At 44.6% G+C, this 15,374-nt stretch overlaps 1 protein-coding gene across 4 annotated transcripts in view; it reads right to left on the bottom strand.

Moving 5' to 3' along the window:
* SORCS2 (sortilin related VPS10 domain containing receptor 2) overlaps nucleotides 1-15,374 on the bottom strand; it is an 807,861-nt gene that overhangs the window by 70,928 nt on the left and 721,559 nt on the right. The window lies entirely within an intron of this gene.

Here is a 15,374-nt window from a genome sequence, read left to right as displayed (position 1 = left end):
GGGATCCTTGATTGGGGCTGGCCTAATTTCAATGAGAGTCAGAAGTGCACCCTGGCCCCAAATGATGAAGTAGGATTACTTTATTTTCTGCAGTTACAATAATTAATATTTGCTGTGTTTTTATTACATATGTTTAATTTCCACATAATTGGTTGTTGAGAGATGGATAGTAACTGCAGGGTGGGAACTGTCAGGCTAATCCATATGATTTAAAATAACTCCCCTGAGTAGAAACAGCATGGTTTGTGAGAGGCCCATAAGAAGACTTACCCAGACCTCCAGACCTTCTCAGAATTATCTTGGACACTGGAGCTGTGTCATCTCTTTTCCTGGTTCTCTCATCTCCTTCCCTGCCACAACACCTTTCTCCCTGCACCTGGACTCATTCAATCTCTCTCACATTCCTCATTCTAACTAGAGCCCATCCTCAACCCCACTGCTCCTGTGCGATGAACATGGGAAGAAGCTTCTTCTGCAAAAGTGCCAAATTGCCCTCACTCACCAGATGGCCAGCCACTCTGGACTCCATAGTTTATCTAACCATCTACCACATCTTCTCCTGCTTCCACATACCCACTGGTGCTTTGTAGTATGAGGCAAGAGGTAGGCCTTGGCAGGAAAGTGAAGTGGGGCAAATTATGCTTACAAGTCAAGGAAGGGGCAAGGATCCTAGCATGGGGTGGGGAAGGGTGTAGAATGCAACACATTCCTGCTGTGAGTCCCAGCCTCCTCTGAGAGTTCACAAACTTACCTCTTTCTTCACACATTGCCCCACAGTGGCATCTCCATTAACTCTTGGAAAATGGTCAGTCCCTAAGGTTTAACAGGTGCCTCTTGCTTACTCTTTAATAAACTACACTTATTACTATTATTTATTAGTATTATTATAGTATCCCTTAACCCCCCAGTAGGGTTAAGCAATGATCACTGTATTTGGAATAAGAATCTCTCAGACTCAGGCTGTGTGAATATCTTTTGCGATTACCTTGGCAGAAGCACTGTACAAAATTAGCAATAAATAAGAACGAGTGGTTTTCTTTTCTCTTATGGCATTATGTAAAGTACCATCTTAGCCTCTTTATTCATCCTGAACCACTGTTCCTGTTTTATCCGGCTCATTTTATTCAGTGGAAGGAACATTTGAAGGAAGATTTACAGCACTTAAAAACAGTAGGTATCAAAAACTGTGTAAGTAAAAAAAGATCCTGAAGTAGAATCATATACTCTACTCTGACAGTGGCCAAAAAGCTGGCTCTACATTTTGACAATAAACACTGAAGAGCAGTAGCTAGTCTTCAGAGGGCTGCAAAGCAAACTTGTGACATAAGATCTCAACAAATAGTTTCAAAAGCATAGATTTCTATCTTGTGACAAGCTGCTCTTCAAATAATCAACTGTTCAACTGTCAGTCAGTTTACAGTAAGCTAGAAGAGATGCAATCACAGTATGCTTTTGCACCTAAGTGATATTATTGAGGTGATTTTGCCTTAAATGTATGATTTGTATGTTCTCAGGGAAAAATAGATGACATTTGTCAGATTTTTTTAAGTAAAAGAGACATACGGAAAGAATACACTTGAGATTAGGATATCATTATGAAATTTTACTAACATACTATATAAACAAATGTGTTAGATATGAAAACACACACTTAGGGTTTATTCAGGATGCAAGGGACTTGAGAGAAATTGAGAGAAAACACTGTCGAAAGTTATATGTTCCATTTACACCATCAAGATTATGAGTACTTGGCTCTTTAATAGCTTAACTTTAAATTATTTAACCCTAATTACAGCTAAAATGGGATCAGAAAATTCTATCAGAGAATTTATTGGAGCTAGCCTACTACTGACATCTAACAGTAGCTATACCTGATGCTTTAGATGATCACCAATCCTCCCTTCAACCCACTTCACCCTGAAAAAATCAAAATCAAGTACAACAAACAACCCATGCAATTCTTTGAGGGGAAAATTGCTTCTTGACCTTTACAGGTAGGATGGCAGAATTCTATTTTTAATTTTAATTTTGAAGGATAATATCAACATGTATTTTTAAGCGTTTTTAAAGCTGTTTAGCAATTTAAATTTTCACAGTTGTAGGAAATAATAGTGGGGGTCAGACAATTATTTAGTGAGAGCAGATGTTGATATTCAAAATGTTAAAGCTTTATAAACCATTAACACACAAATTGTCACCATCACCTGCCAAATTAACACACAAATTGTCTCCATCACTCAGGGTCAGAGAGCAGGCATGTAGTTCAGTCCCCCTAGGCCGCTATGGGGTGGAATAGAGGCCGCCCCTCCCCTGCATACTACTCGTGTCGAGTGCTAAGGCAAGCAAACACTACAGGGCTGTGGAAGGCAAAGTGAAGGAGCTGAGAGTGTAGGTTGTGTTCATCTTCTAAGTTGAGGGCTTGGGCCTACAGAGGGACACGTGCATCTTGGAGATGAGTGCATAGCTTTGCAGATGGTGTCAATGGGAGGGCTTTAGCTTCCTCAACCATGAGATGCTGTTCTGGAAAGAAGGTCTGCTAGGAAGAGGTGGGATCCACCTGACCAAGAAGTAGAAGACCATCTTTGAGCCAAGGTGCCAACCTAGTGAGGAGGGCTTTAAACTAGTTTCAAAGGGGGCAGGTGACAAAAACTCACATGTGAGCACAAACAGAGAGCCAGATATTGGGAGTCAAATGGAAAATTACAACAGGGTAAAGCGGCGAAGAGTCCTGTGGCATCTTATAGACCAGGGGTTGGCAACCTATGGCTTGTGTGTCAAAGATGGCATGCGAGCCAATTTTTAATGGCTCTACAGCATGTCTACAGCAGCGTGCCATTAAACATCCAGCCTGGTCCAGCCCGGCCAGCTCTTCTCTGCCCCCCCACTCTCTCCTTGCAGGGCAAGCAAGCTTCCCCCTCCCCCCGCCTCTTCCCCCAGCGTGCTGGGTTCCTGCCCCTCCTCCTCTCCCTCCCTGCGGCTGATCAGCTGACGGCCCTTGCTACGGAGGGGGAGAGGGAAAATCGGAGCCACAGTGCTCCTTGCGGATGGGGGTGGAATCGGCATATCCCCTCCAGCCCCCTGCTGTGAGCTGCTCAGGGCAGGGGGCTGGGAGCACTCCCACGACCCCAGCCCACACCCCCAACCCTCTGCCCTGACCCCTGCACCCTCCTCACACACAGCCAGCCCTCTCCCTCACCCCTGCACCCCCCGCCACAACCCCAGCCCTGACTCCGGCACACTCCACACATACCCAGCCCCCTGCCCTGACTCCTGCACCCTCCTCACACACCCCCACACCCCATGCCCTGACTCTTGCACCCCCCACATCCGCACCCCCACCCTGAGCACCAAATGGGAGCTCCTGCACACACACACACACACATATTCCCACCTGCACCCCTAGCACCAAATGGGAGCTGCCCAGGTAAGCGCTCCACACCCCAACCTCCTGCCCCAAACCTGAGCCCCTCCCTCATTCTAGCTCCTGGCCAGACCCTGCACCCCAACCCTCAGCTTGCTTCTTCACCCTCAGCCCTGTGCTCAGTGCACTCCCACCCTCATCTCAGTGCAGAGAGAGAGAGGAAGAGAATGGTTAGAACCAGGAAGAAAGTAGGCACCTACTCTATGTGTGCAGGGCTGGGACCCCAGACCGCCAGTGGGCTGAGTGGGGCTGGCAGCCAGTACCCTGGCTGGCAGGAGCCGGTGGACGGAACCCCAGACCGGCAGCGGGCTGAGCCGCTCAGCCCACTGCTGGTCTGAGGTCCCGGCCGCCGGCCCCGCTCAGCCCGCTGCCGGCCTAGGTGAACGGAACCCCAGGCCAGCAGCGGGCTGAGCGGGCCAGAGGTGTAAGATCAGCATTTTAATTTAATTTTAAATGAAGCTTCTTAAACATTTTGAAAACCTTGTTTACATACGACAATAGTTTAGTTTTATAATATATAGACTTATAGAGAGAGACCGTCTAAAAAACATTAAAATGTATTATTGGTACGCGAAACCTTAAATTAAAGTGAATAAATGAAGACTCGGCACACCACTTCTAAAAGGTTGCCGACCCCTGTTATAGACTAACAGACATATTGGAGCATAAGCTTTCGTGGGTGAACACCCTCTTCTTCAGATGCATGTAGTGGAAATTTCCAGAGGCAGGTATAAATATGCAAGCAAGAATCAGGCTAGGGATAACAAAGTTAGTTCTATCAGGGAGGATGAGGCCCTCTTCTAGCAATTGAGGTGTGAACACCAAGGGAGGAGAAACTGCTTTTGTAGTTGGCTAGCCATTCACAGTCTTTGTTTAATCCTGAACTGATGGTGTCAAATTTGCAAATGAACTGAAGCTCATCAGTTTCTCTTTGAAGTCTGGTCCTGAAGTTTTTTTGCTGCAGGATGGCTACCTTTAAATCTGCTCTTTTGTTTCCAACGAGATTGAAGTGTTCTCCTACAGGTTTTTGTATATTGCCATTCCTAATATCTGATTTGTGTCCATTTATCCTTTTATGTAGGGACTGTCCAATTTGGCCGATGTACATAGCAGAGGGGCATTGCTGGCACGTGATGGCGTATATTACGTTGGTGGACGTGCAGGTGACTGAACCGGTGATGGTGTGGCTGATCTGGTTAGTTCCTGTGATGGTGTCGCTGGCGTAGATATGTGGGCAGAGTTGGCGTCGAGGTTTGTTGCATGGATTGGTTCCTGAGTTAGAGTTACTATGGTGCGGTGTGTCATTGCTGATGAGAATATGTTTCAGGTTGGCGGGTTGTCTGTGGGCGAGACCTGGCCTGCCTCCCAAGGCCTGTGAAAGTGCGGGATCGTTGTCCAGGATGGGTTGTAGATCACTGATGATGCGTTGGAGAGTTTTTAGCTGAGGACTGTATGTGATGGCCAGTGGAGTTCTGTTGGTTTCTTTCTTGGGCTTGTCTTGCAGCAGGAGGTGTCTGGGTATACGTCTGGCTCTGTTGATGTGTTTCCTTATTTCCTCATGCGGGTATTGTAGTTTTGAAATGTGCATGTCCTCGCCCACAGACAACCCGCCAACGTGAAGCATATTCTCACCAGCAATGACACATGCACCTGAAGAAGTGGGTGTTCACTCACGAAAGCTTATGCTCCAATACATCTGTTAGTCTATATGGTGCCACAGGACTCTTTGCCGCTTTCACAGATCCAGACTAACATGGCTACCCTCTGATACTTAACAGGGTAAAGGAGCAACAAGAGGGAAATCAATGAGGGAATCTGCTCAACATCTTAGATGTGTAGAAACAAATGCAACCATTATGGGGAATTAACAGGAAGACCTGGAAGTATTAATACATAAGCTAAATTAGGCCTTAATTGGCATCACAGAGACTTGTGGGATAAGTCTCATGACTGGAATATTGGTATAGAGGGGTATAGCTTCTTCAGGAAGGATGTGCAAGATAAAAAAGGAGCAGGTATTGCATTATACATCAAGAGGTGCAGAAGGAAGTGAGAGGCAGACTAGCTGAAAGACCCTGGCTAAAGATAAAAGGGGTAAGAAATAGGGGTGATGCCAGGTAGGGGCCTAATACATACCACCAAATCAGGAAGAGGAGGTAGATGAGGCATTTCTAGAACAAACAACAGAAATATCCAAAACACAAAACATGATAGTAATGAGGGATTTTAACTACTCAGACATCTGTTGGAAAAGTAATACAACAAAACCTAAATTTTTCAGTAAATTCTTGGAGGTATTGAGGCAACGTTTTGTTTCAGAAAGTGGAGGGAGTAACCAGGGAGACAGTCATTTTAGCCTTGATTCTGACCAACAGGGAGGAATTGGTAGCGAATCTGAAGGCGGAAGGCAGTTTGCGTGAAAGTGATCATGAAATGATCTTCACTGATCATGAAAAGTAGATTTTAACAGACTCAGAGAACTGATAGGTAAGGTCCCACGGTAAGAAAATCTAAGGGGAAAAAGCTGTTCAGGAGACCTGGCAGTTTCTCAAAGAGACAAGATGAAAGGTACAATTGCAAATTATCCCAGTGCAAAGAAAAAATAGGAAGAATAGAAAGAGGCCAACATGGCTCCATCAGGAACTCTTTAATGACCTGAAATATCAAAAAAAAGTGTCCTACAAAAAGTGGAAACATGGATAAATTACTGAGGAGGTGAACAAAAGAGTAGCACGAAATGTAGGGACCAAGTCAGAAAGGCTGAGGCACAAAATGAATTACACCTAGTAAGGGACATAAAAGGCCAACAAGAAGAGGTTCTTTAAACACATTAGGATAAAGAGAAAAATGAAGGAAAGGGTAGGTTCTCTACGTAGTGGGTAAAGTAAGCTAGTAATGACAACATCAAGATGGCTGAGGTGTTTAATGACTATTTTTTTCAGTCTTCACTAAAAAAGGTTAATGGTGATATATAACCCAATTAATATTTAAAAAACAAACAAACAAACAAACAAAAACAGGGGAAAGGAATGCAAGCCAAAATAGGGAAAGAACAGGTTCAAGAATTTTTAGATAAGTTAGATGTATTCAAGTCAGTGGGGCCTGATGAAATTCATCCTAGGGTACTTAAGGAACTAGCTGAAGCTATCTTGGAACCACTAGCAATTATCTTTGAAAACTCATGGAGGATGGGCAAGGTCCCAGAGGATAGGACACTGGCAAATATAGTATGTATCTTTAAAAAGGGGGACAAAGAGGACCTGGGGAATAATAGACTGGTCGGCCTATCTTCAATACCTGGAAAAACACTGGAACAAATTATTAAATAATCTATTTGTGAGCACTTAAAGGATAATAGGATTATAAGGAATAGCCAGCATGGATTTGTCAAGAACAAACCATGTCAAACCAACCTAATTTTTTTCTTTGACAGTGTTACTGGCCTATTGGATGAGAGGAAGTATCAGATAAGATGGATCTTGCTTTCAGTAAGACTTTTGACACAGTCACACGTGGCTAGATGAAATTACTATAAGGTACTTGCACAATTGGTTGAAATTGGTCATTGGTTCACTGTCAAACTTCAATTCTGAAGCACTTAGAGGAGAGGAAAGTGATCAGGAACAGTCAGCATGGATTCACCAAGGGCAAGTCATACCTGACTAATCTAATTGCCTTCTATGATGAGATAACTGGTTCTGTGGATGAAGGGAAAGCAGTGGACGTGTTGTTCCTTGACTTTAGCAAAGCTTTTGACACTGTCTCCCACAGTATTCTTGCCAGCAAGTTAAAGAAGTATGGGCTGGATGAATGGACTATGAGGTGGATAGAAAGTTGGCTAGATTGTCGGGCTCAATGGGTAGTGATCAATGGCTCCATGTCTAGTTGGCAGCCGGTATCAAGTGGAGTGCCCCAAGGGTCGGTCTTGGGGCCGGTTTTCTTCAATATCTTCATAAATGATCTGGAGGATGGTGTGGACTGCACCCTCAGCAAGTTTGCAGATGACACTAAACTAGGAGGAGAGGTAGATACGCTGGAGGGTAGGGATAGGATACAGAGGGACCTAGACAAATTAGAGGATTGGGCCAAAAGAAATCTGATGAGGTTCAACAAGGACAAGTGCAGAATCCTGCACTTAGGACGGAAGAATCCAATGCACCGCTACAGACTAGGGACCGAATGGCTCGGCAGCAGTTCTGCAGAAAAGGATCTAGGGGTTACAGTGGACGAGAAGCTGGATATGAGTCAACAGTGTGCCCTTGTTGCCAAGAAGGCCAATGGCATTTTGGGATGTATAAGTAGGGGCATTGCCAGCAGATCGAGGGACGTGATCATTCCCCTCTATTCGACACTGGTGAGGCCTCATCTGGAGTACTGTGTCCAGTTTTGGGCCCCACACTACAAGAAGGATGTGGAAAAATTGGAAAGAGTCCAGCGGAGGGCAACAGAAATGATTAGGGGACTGGAACACATGACTTATGAGGAGAGGCTGAGGGAACTGGGGATGTTTAGTCGACGGAAGAGAAGAATGAGGGGGGATTTGATAGCTGCTTTCAACTACCTGAAAGGGGGTTCCAAAGAGGATGGCTCTAGACTGTTCTCAGTGGTAGCAGATGACAGAACAAGGAGTAATGGTGTCAAGTTGCAGTGGGGGAGATTTAGGTTGGATATTAGGAAAAACTTTTTCACTAGGAGGGTGGTGAAACACTGGAATGCGTTACCTAGGGAGGTGGTGGAATCTCCTTCCTTAGAAGTTTTTAAGGTCAGGTTTGACAAAGCCCTGGCTGGAATGATTTAATTGGGGATCGGTCCTGCTTTGAGCAGGAGGTTGGACTAGATGACCTCCTGAGGTCCCTTCCAACCCTGATATTCTATGATTCTATGATTAAACTGGGAGAGTGTATCTAATGGGGTTCTGCTGGGGTCACTCCTGGGTCTTGTACTATCCAATATTTTTATTAATGACTTGGATAATGGAGTGGAGAATATGCTTATAAAATTTGTGGATGATACCAAGATAGGAGTGGTAGCAAGCACTTTAAAGGACAGGTTGTAATTCAAAATGACTTTGACAAACTGGAGAACTGGTCTGAAATCAAGATGAAATTCAATAAAGGTAAGTACGAAGTACTTCACTCAGGAAAGAAAAATAAAATTGAAAATGGGAAATTGAAAATGGGAAATAACTAGCTCAGTGATAGCACTGATTAAAAGGATCTGGGGGTTGGAGTGGATCACAAATTGAATATGAGTCAACGAGATGCAGTTGTGAAAAAGACTAATATTGTTCTGGGGTGTAAGACACAGGAGGTCACTGTCCTGATCTACTGGGGAAGCTTTGGCTGGAGTACTATGTCCAATTGTGGGTGCCAAACTTTAGGAAAGATGTGAACAAACTGGAGATGCTCCAGAGAAGAAAGCAACAAAAATGTGAAAAAGTTTAGAAAACCTGACCTATGAGGAAAGGTTAAAAAAACTGGGCATGTTTACTCTTGAGAAAAGAAGAGTGAGGGAAGACCTGATAACCGTCTTCAAATATGTTAAAGGCTGTTATAAAGAGGATGGTGATCATCTGCTGTCCATGTCCACTGAAGGTTGGACAAGGAGTAATGGGCTTAATCTGCAACAAGTGAGATTTAGGTTAGACATTTGGAAAACTTTCTAATTATAACAGTAGTTGAGCTCTGGAATAGGCCACATATGGAACTGAAACCTAAGATTTTACTAATACAATTGCACAAGAAGATTATTTGTTTTTAACATAAAACTGTTCTAGGTTTAAGAAAGGATCTAGTGAAATCAGCAATCACAATGAAAACTCAGAGTTGGAAATGATGCAGAAAACTACAACCACATCATCAACGCTTGCAGAAAGGAAACATTTGACCATTTAACCATCTAAGGCTATGTCTACACTGCAATCTTAAGTCGACTTAGAGCCACCACATTAATTATTGCAGTGGCTGATGTCCATACTACTCTCCTGTCAGTAGTGCACGTCCTCACTAGAAGTGCTTCCACCAACTGAAGAGGGGCAACGTGGGGGACTGAGGGCCCTAAGCTCTGCGCAGCAACCCACCAGGACCCCAGCTGCCTCCCGGCGCTTCTCACCTTCGCACTCCCAGCCAGGAGCAGGGGGCAGCGGCGCGGGGCTTCTCACTTCTGACGGGGAGATGTGCACCTGGAGTGCGGTAGCCTGCCGTGCTCCTGGCGGGTAGTGGGGAGCTGGGACCCCAGGTAGCAGCAGGGCTCCCAGTGTGGAGTGGAGAGCCCAGGTGGCAGCCCAAGCCAGGAGCCTGAGTGGCAGCCTGGCTTGGAGCAGAGAACCAGCAGCAACCCGGCTGTCAGTGTCTACACAGACACTGCATCTCCCTAAGTACACAGATATATGTCCTATGCCTCTCACTGAGGTGGGTTTATGATGTTGGCATACATAGGCAGCAGGTATAAGTGGCCAGAGAGGCTAAGCCTCCCCAAACAGCCAGTCTGCTGCCTTTGGAGTGCACCACCACTGAAAGGATGGGTGCCCCGGCTGTGGTCCCACCTGTGCTCCGCCCCAAGGCCCCACTTGTCCTCTCCCCCTGAGGCTCTGCCTCTTCCTGTCCTCTCTCCGCCCACATGGGGACCTTGCTCAAGTGGTGAGCAGCCGGCCAGCTCAGCTAGCTAGCTGGCCGGCCAGTGGGCGGGAGGGGGGAGGCCCGGGGGAGGAAGTGAAGAGGCACGAGCGGTGGGTGGGTGGGGCCAGGGAAGGGGGTGAAAAGGCATAAGCAGCAGGTGGGGGGCTGTGGAGGGGGTGAACAGTTGCGAGCGGAGAGGGGGCAGAGGCACGAGAGGCAGGCGGGAGTGGGCCGAGTGTGACCAGGGGGTGGAGGCTGAGAGGCGCAGGCCTCGGGGCGGGGCCCTGGTCTGAGCGTGCGCAGCTTCTCTGAATGGAGGAGTCACGCACCGCCCATGTTGGCATAGTAGGGGAGTTACATTAGGGGAGGAGCACGTCAGTGTGTGTACACCTCCAGTGTTTTGTCAACGAAAGCGGACTTTTGTCAACAAAACTGTGTAGTGTAGACAAGGCCTAAGAACCCTTTGCAAACACTGTTCGTTTTATATACAATGCTGTCCTTTTAAAAATTACAGTGCTCGAATCTTTTGGTTATAGTAACATTGGATTCTTTTGTTCTCTTTTACACTGAGATGCCAGCATCACAGAAAACTATCACAATTAAATATTGTTAAACATTCCTCCTACTGAGAGACAATGTGGTAATATCTTTTATTGGACCAACTTCTGTGGGTGAAACAGACAAGCATTTTCTTCTGAAGAGCTCTGTGAAGCTCAAAAGCTTCTCTCTTTCACCCACAGAAGTTGGTCCAATAAAAGATACTACTTCATCCACCTTGTCTCTTTAAAATCCTGGGACCAACATAGCAAGCACCCTTTTGAAAGAGATTGGCCCGAGCTGCAAAATTGGGATCTGAATTCAGATGCAAATTTCCCCATAAATTCAGGTATATTAATATCTAGGTTTTGGTGTGAACCGGTCTCTAATTATTGAAGAAACTATCACTATCAATCCTAAAGGTCAACTGAGAAAAGGAAGTAAAGAGGAGATGCTTTGCGTATCTTCAGCTCCTACAGATCTCAGTGGGACTCAGCACCTTGTGAGAGGACTCAGCACTTTCCAGGACCAACCCCATAATCAGGAATTCTTTTAAAAAGATATTGGAACATCAAATTTAAAAGACACCTACAAAAATGAACAAAATCTATGCAACAATCCTAGCAAATTAAAGTACAAACTTTCTCACGTCCCTTCTGGGTAACTGCATACAGGATATCATGTAATGTCTGTTACACCCAATATAAAACAAAGAAAAGAAAATAGACAGTAGCAAAACATGAATATGCTAATGAAGGGAAATACAATGAGCATGGAACACAAAAACAATTGCAAACAAAGAGAATAATTTGAAAGACAGGTGAGTTCAAAGGGAGCCCTGGGCAGCTCCAGGGTTTAAACCAACATCTCTGATCTTCTTTTTCTCTTTAAAGTTATGGACCGTGCTTGTTCACTTCTAACTTTGAACCTCTCTTTCACACCACATTATCTGATCTCCTTTACAGCCAGAATATCTCTAACTATTCCACTGACTGCTTTCCTGTCTGTTTCTAATTTCCTCTCCTCTGCTAAACATGTTTCTCTTCCCCTCTCATGTTCTTACTCTCCTTGCCCTTTGTACTTCTTTCCTTGCTACTGACTACCTGCTTCTTTGGAATACAAAGCTCTGTACTCTCATGATTCCAGTCTTATCTTTCCTAGCATTTCTTTTGGCTGTTACAGGTTGGCAAACTCTCTTTCCATTTTCATTCCACACCACAGGGTTCTGTTCCTGGTCCACTCCTCGTCTTCCTTTGCACAGATTATAGTAGACAACTCATTGCTAGTTTTGCTTTTTGCTATCGTTTACATGCTGATAATACTAAAAATTCTTATCTCTTTTCTCTCTTATTGGTACTTCTCTCCAATGTAACTGTACTTTTTTAAATTGCAAAGTGCCTTGGCTAAAGGAAGTTCTTCTGAAAACTAAATAGCAGTAGTAGCAGTTACTGGGATAGAAAGTCTTTCATACTAGGTAGTTGATTTGATGATGACTGAAAGATACTACCATCCATTTGCTGTTGAGTAATATGAGCTGGGATCATGGGATGTATTAGCAGGAGTATTGTAAGCAAGACACGAGAAGTAATTCTTCCACTCTACTCTGCGCTGATTAGGCCTCAACTGGAGTAGTGTGTCCAGTTCTGGGTGCCACATTTCAGGAAAGATGTGGACAAATTGGAGAAAGTCTAGAGAAGAGCAACAAAAATGATTAAAGGTCTAGAAAACATGACCTATGAGGGAAGATTGAAAAAATTGGGTTTGTTTAGTCTGGAGACGAGAAGACTGAGAGGGGACATGATAACAGTCTTCAAGTACATAAAAGGTTGTTACAAAGAGGAGGGAGAAAAATTGTTCTTCTTAACCTCTGAGGATAGGACAAGAAGCAATGGGCTTAAATTGCAGCAAGGATGGTTTAGGTTGGACATTAGGAAAAACTTCCTAACTGTCAGAGTGGTTAAGTACTGGAATAAATTGCTTAGGGAGGTTGTGGAATCTTGATCACTGGGGATTTTTAAGAGCAGGTTGGACAAACACCTGTCAGGGATGGTCTAGATAATACTTAGTCCTGCCTTGAGTGCAGGGGACTGGAATAGATGACCTCTCGAGGTCCCTTCCAGTTCTATGATTCTATGAGTGAAATGAGTTGGTAGGTTTGGTTTTTGTTGTGCAGAAATGTGTTTTTGTCAAAAATATGGCCACCAATGGTGCTCTTGCTTACATGCTTGGCAGAGAGGCGATGTATTGCACTGGGAAAAGGAATGAACCTTTTCAGCTGTGGACTATGTTAATGTGAACTAGGAATCTTTTAGCCTGCATCTGCAGCATCTACATGCAGGAGTTACAGTACTTTGGTGCCCACTGCTATTCACACCCCCATTGTCCAAACTGCAGGGCAGCACAGACAAGCCCTAGGTCTTCTCCAGGTCAGAGTTAAGAGACATGTAGGTGATGCATACAGGGAAACATGATTGCTGCTGGGTGTACTGCACCTGTTCTGTGGATTTATAAGTGACTTAAATTTCCACTGCTGTCAATGCAGCATTTCTCATGGGAACTACGTTCCCTTTATATATCTTTTCAAAGTCAAGTCTCCGACTGCATAAAGAAACCTGCTAGACAAGACCAGCCAGCTACACAGTGCCAGAAGTTTGCCTAACAACACTACAAAATATAAACCAATTTACAACAATAGATAATCAGGTAAAACTAACTGAACAAACCCCTCAAATTAAAGAAACTCTGAAAATATAGAGACAAAGATAGAGTGAAAAATCAGACACAGCAACACAATAAGGATTTCACCAGCAGTCAAAGTGTCTTGAACACTTCCAACCTCCAACTGAGCGCAACCATTAATGAACCATATGCATAATAAGTGTAGCAATCAAGAGAAAGCAACAAAAAATGTGCATAATAGCAGCCAGTGCAATCAAGTGACACAGAAAGTGAGAAATAGCCAAATTGTGAACAGCCCCAGGAAAAGAAGCCAACACATGAGAGAGAAGGATGAAGTGAAAGACATTATAAAGCAACACAACTGAAAAAATATTGAAGAGCTACAATCTGAAAAGTTCTGTTAAAAAAAATCCCAAGCAAATTCTGAAGCTCCATGTAGCTGCTGTGAAGTTCACGATCTTCCCTCATTGGTCAGTCACCTCTCTCTTGGCTTTCTTCACCAAGTTCAAACTTTGCCCTGATCTTGAAAGGCTCTTCACAAATCTCCTCCAGCTCAGCATTTCTAAACCAAGGATCCAGGGCCCTCGTGGGGGCCATGAGCAGGTTTCAGGGGGTCTGCCAAGCAAGGCCAGTGTTAGACTTGCTGGGGCCCAGGGCAGAAAGCCGCACCTCCACCATGTGCCAAGCCCCGCCACTTGGGGCTGAAGCTGAAGCCTGAGCAACTTAGCTTCATGTGGGGCCCTGTGGCGTGGGGCCACAGGCAATTGCCCTGCTTGCTACCCACTAATGCCAGCCCTGACTTTTATATGCAGAAAAACTGGAGGTATGTGAAGTTTTTATAGCATGTTCGGGGGAGGAGGCACTGGTGGTACGTGAAACTTTTATAGCATGTTTGGGGGAGGAGTGTTCAGAAAGAGAAAGGTTGAGAACCCCTGCTCTAGCTCATGGTACTGTTTCGTATCATAGCTTCTGATTTTCCCTCTTCTCCCATAGCCCCCACTCACTTCACTCTGCCAGCATCTCAGCGTCACCAGTCTGTCTCCTTTTCTCATCTCCATGCTTTCTTTCACACTGCCCTTTATACTGGCTTGGAACACCTACCCTTACATGAGGTAATCAGTAGAGCTGGGAAAATAACTCATTTTTCAGTTTGGTGGCCATTGTTAAAAGAAAAACAAATAAAAAAAATTCAGTTTGACCGGAACCCAAAAATTGGTGAAAAATTTTGGCAAATCAAAAAGTCTGTTTTAGGTCAAAAAAAATATTTATTTCTGGGCATTTTTAAGGCCTAGCTTTGCAAAATAACCGAAAGATATAGTGCTAATTGTGTCATAACTTTTAGGCCATTGGTTAGTGCACTCACTGGGGACACAGGAGACCCGCTATTCAAGTACTTTATACAAAGTGGAACAGCATCAACAGGAGAGATGGCGAGAGACCCAGGCCAGAACTGCCTGGTGATTAGGGCACTCACTGGGAAAGGGGAGACCTGGGATCAAATCCGTGCTCCTCAGCAAGAATTCAAACTTGGTCTTCCACAGCCCTGGTGTGACAGGCCAGTCCTCACTTACAGACAGCCCCCCAACCTGAAGCAAATACTCACCAGCAACCACATACCACACAACAAAAACACTAACCCAGGAACCTATCCTTGCAACAAAGCCCAACGCCAACTCTGTCCACATATTTATTCAAGTGACACCATCACAGGACCTAATCACATTAGCCATGCCATGAGGGGCTCGTTCACCTGCACATCTACCAATGTGATATATACCATCATGTGCCAGCAATGCCCCTCTGCCATGTACATTGGCCAAACCGGACAGTCTCTATGCAAAAGAATAAATGGAAAGATATCTGACATCAGGAATCATAACATTCAAAAACCAGCAGGAGAATACTTCAACCTCTGTGGCCACTCAGTAAAAGATTTAAGGGTGGCAATTTTGCAACAGAAAAGCTTCAAAAAGAGACTCCAACAAGAAACTGCTGAGCTTGAATTAATATGCAAACTAGATATCATTAACTTGGGTTTGAATAAAGACTGGGAGTGGCTGGGTCATTACACATATTGAATCTACTTCCTTAAGCTAAAAGAAAAGGAGTACTTGTGGCAC

This window comes from Chelonia mydas, chromosome 4, assembly GCF_015237465.2.
Source record: "Chelonia mydas isolate rCheMyd1 chromosome 4, rCheMyd1.pri.v2, whole genome shotgun sequence".
NCBI classification, from domain to species: domain Eukaryota; kingdom Metazoa; phylum Chordata; order Testudines; family Cheloniidae; genus Chelonia; species Chelonia mydas.
The sequence above is the reverse complement of the archived record's forward strand: the minus strand, read 5'-3'. Positions and strand labels throughout refer to the sequence as shown.